This window comes from Etheostoma spectabile, chromosome 5 (genome assembly GCF_008692095.1).
Source record: "Etheostoma spectabile isolate EspeVRDwgs_2016 chromosome 5, UIUC_Espe_1.0, whole genome shotgun sequence".
Taxonomy (NCBI): Eukaryota; Metazoa; Chordata; class Actinopteri; order Perciformes; family Percidae; genus Etheostoma; species Etheostoma spectabile.
This window is the reverse complement of record NC_045737.1, coordinates 16,631,177-16,634,670: the sequence shown is the minus strand read 5'-3', so window position 1 is coordinate 16,634,670 and position 3,494 is coordinate 16,631,177. Positions and strand designations below refer to the sequence as shown.

Here is a 3,494-nt window from a genome sequence, read left to right as displayed (position 1 = left end):
AGGTTAGGATAGCTGATTGGTCAGGGGATAGGACCTTAACCAATGGGATTGCATTACCAAGCGTATGCATGGATGTCCTGCCAGTTGTAGTGTGTGAATGCTATTGAAGGGTGGGTCTTTCCTAGAAGTTGTGTGGGTTCCATATTAACGTAACTACCTTACCTAAAGGCCAGTTAGCAGAGGGGATTTGTATTTGCTAATAATATGTTGGATTCATGTTAATACATTGTAATCTTTATAATAAAACTTTAAAAATACAACAATTTGGAGGCCCCCCTGCAGTGACTCCCCCCTGTTGCTTTACTGGAATGCGTGTGTTTCTTATAAAACATGAAACACTTTCCAAATGACCTGAAGCCGAAAGCTGGATAAAGTGCCCTCTTGGATGCCCTTGTGATGAAATATGTTCAAGTGCCCTCTCGATACTCCTTGGTGCCTTTCAGATGAAAAACACATGATTCAGTTCCACATAGGCTGATGTATGCTCAAAAAGCATGTTCTGATTAATACAATTATGTTACAGTCTTAGTTTTTACATTTGAAATCTGTTTTTTTTAAATTGTTTTTAACCCTGTTTTTTTATTTTACTTCAACTCTATTCTATTGACTTTAATCGATTGTTTAATTTTATATTTTTGCATTTGATTGTTTTATTGTTGTTGTAATGTTTAGTCCTGCAATATTTATCATGTTTTTGTTTTGATTTGATTTTTGATTTTGTAACTCTCTGTACACTAGTGCCCCACCGCATACAGCTGGTGCCCTTTTTAAATTTTTTATTTTCACCTCTGGCCCTCACACAGACAGAGTCCGCCGCTGTTTGGGTTTAACCTTGGTAAATTTCTGTTTTTCCATGTTTGTGACAGTGACTAATGGAGAAACTAGTTTGGTGGATTCGTGGCTGTCGTGTGAGGGATAAACCAGCAGTACAGCTGATTTTACTCATGCTGTGGTCAAACTGGAGTGAGGATATTTTTGTTGTTGTTGGTTTTACAGAGTAAGATGTTTATTGATTAATTCAGACCCTGCACGCTTGGTACTAAAGAGATGTTGTCGGGCAAATGATTGTGTGGATTACTGCTTTGGCCTCTGCCTTCTCTGTGGCAAAACTGTAAGGCCAGTAACACCGTGCTGAGTGAGGTGATCCTGATGTGGGTGTTTTTACGAATATGCATGTGTAATCTGGTAACTATTTCATTATGATTCAGTTGGCATAGTTATGCAATTTCTATATTGTGCTCATGAACAATAATAGGCTTCTGATTGTCAGTGGCTGGGGAAAAGGGCTGCCCTTCCCGAAGCTCTCTGTTGCTCTCTGCTCTCCCCTGATTTCTGAATGGCTTTTCAATGTTGAGCATCAACATGATAATGCAATTATGAAAAAGGTTCTGCACAAAGGTTTTGCTGTCAATTGTGTTTCAAGTCAGAAGCCTTAGAAGGTCACAGGTAACTTGATTTGGGATTTTTGGTGGACTTACAGTCAAAACATATTTTAGGAAACCTAGAAAAGTTTCAACTTTGTGTTTTTGACAAATTGTGAGCCCTCACTTTTGCACATGCACTAGCACAGGATCCTGTTGTCTCTCCAAAGAATAGAGAGCACATACTGTTGCACAGTTCCTCTGAAACAAAACCAAACAAAGCCTTCAACAAAGTGAGCACTTGATGAAAGAACAAAACACCTTTAAATGAATTAAGAAATCATCATTTCAAACATCCCAAGTGTTCCAGCTTATTACACATCCTTCCATGTGTGTTTGTTTTCGTCTTGTTCCAGTTTTAAAGCTGAACTGCTGCTGTTACCCTCTAAAATGTGCAGGTTGCATGCTTGACCTCATCCCGGAGCGGAACCAATGGGTTACACTCGGCACTCCAAATCTTCTCTCCAAACAGTCTGGGAGTCATTTTGTATAGCTGATAAGTATTTAGCTTAATAAAAGGAGAAAGGGGTGCAGATTTCCCACCATGCACACACTGCAGCCAGAATCTATTCTTTTTTTAAATGGAAAAGACTGAAGGAATGAGACTACCTTGATCCCATATTTGTGGCGCATATGTTTCTCAACCACTTGAGTACATAATGTTTGTGCGCGAATATGAAAAAAAAATGGTGTTTGATTAAACAAAACAAAAGAACAAGACCAACACAAGCGTAAGAAACATGCATACAGTGTTTATTTTGCAACCAGGACACATTAAATAAAACTACAAAGATACTTCACTTATACAAAAGATAGATTATATCCCATTCACGTACAAAAAAAAAACAATAATTTACTGTATAAATTAAACATTTCACTATTTTGCTATTTACAATTTCATGAAACCAATGTTTTGGCCCCTCCAGGTCATTTCCCATTGGGCTTCTGGTGTTGTTTTCATGTCACGAGAACTACAGGACATTCACATCAACGACAGTTTGGGAAACGACCGTTTCCACCGCTCAGAAGATGGCGTGGAATTTTCCGATTGACTGGAGAACGGGACAAAAAATGGGAGTTTGCATAATTCACCAGGCAATCCAAACAAATATGCCCTTGTTAGATTTTAACTGTCAGATTTTGTTAGCTTGTGTTTGACTTGAACGCACATTAATTTCCCATCGCTCACATTTATGCTGTTTTTTTTGTCCCTCTCCGCATGGTCTGCTCTGAACATCACAGACCCAGGGGCATGTGCTCTTGTCTTGCCATAATTAACATGAGTTACAGTTGAGCAGACAGGCAAATATAGCACACAGTCCCATTTTAATAAACTTCTGATAGGGAAAGAAAGGTTCTCCATCTCTTTTATGGGAATCAAATTGTATCTTATTCTTGGAGAACTATAAATCTTCGATGTCACTGTGATGCTGCATCATGTGTAAATTATAACCTTTTGTCTCAAGTGCTCAGGTTGCTGCACAAAGTACTTATTTTTTCACTGAAACTGAATGCAAAAGGGAATAAGTACTAATTCATCTTTTAAGTAGAATCATATCTAAGTGCATTGATGTTTCAAACCTCCTTTATTTGTATTTTCTACTATTAGTGAAAAAAAAAGAAATGCGGGGTGACCATTTGCAGAAACATCCAGTCCCAAGACAGGAAAAGCCAATGCCAATGGCCAACTAGTAGATTTTGACCTTTCACAAGTAGTTTAAATGTCACAGCAATACACAGAAAACTATCACAGCTACGAACCTGTTGTCAGCTTGTGCATAGTACCATTGAGTGCTTTTGGATATATTTCTGTCTGGGTATATTATTTGGGTTCAACCTGTTGGCTTGAAATCAAATAGAAGAGTTCCCAGTCTGAAGTGTCTTGTTGAATTTAAACAATTTACGGCTGTCTAAGGAGAGAAAAAATGCATTTCACCTTTACGCCAAGTTGACTAGGAAGTACTTAGACCGGTTTCTTAAATGCTTTGGTGAGACACAAAATGAAAGAGCGGACATAAATATCATTCCCACACTGAATCACATAACATACAACAATACCCCCCCCCCCTTCCC

At 38.4% G+C, this 3,494-nt stretch overlaps 1 protein-coding gene across 2 annotated transcripts in view; it reads right to left on the bottom strand.

Moving 5' to 3' along the window:
* Window positions 1-2,153: 2,153 nt before the first annotated feature.
* The window catches only part of kremen1 (kringle containing transmembrane protein 1), a 57,750-nt gene continuing 56,409 nt past the window's right edge, over window positions 2,154-3,494 (bottom strand). For both annotated transcript variants that reach the window (XM_032516329.1, XM_032516330.1), the window contains exon 9: window positions 2,154-3,494. This exon is cut by the window's right edge and continues 1,769 nt beyond it. The gene's annotated coding sequence lies outside the window, so the exon portion shown is untranslated.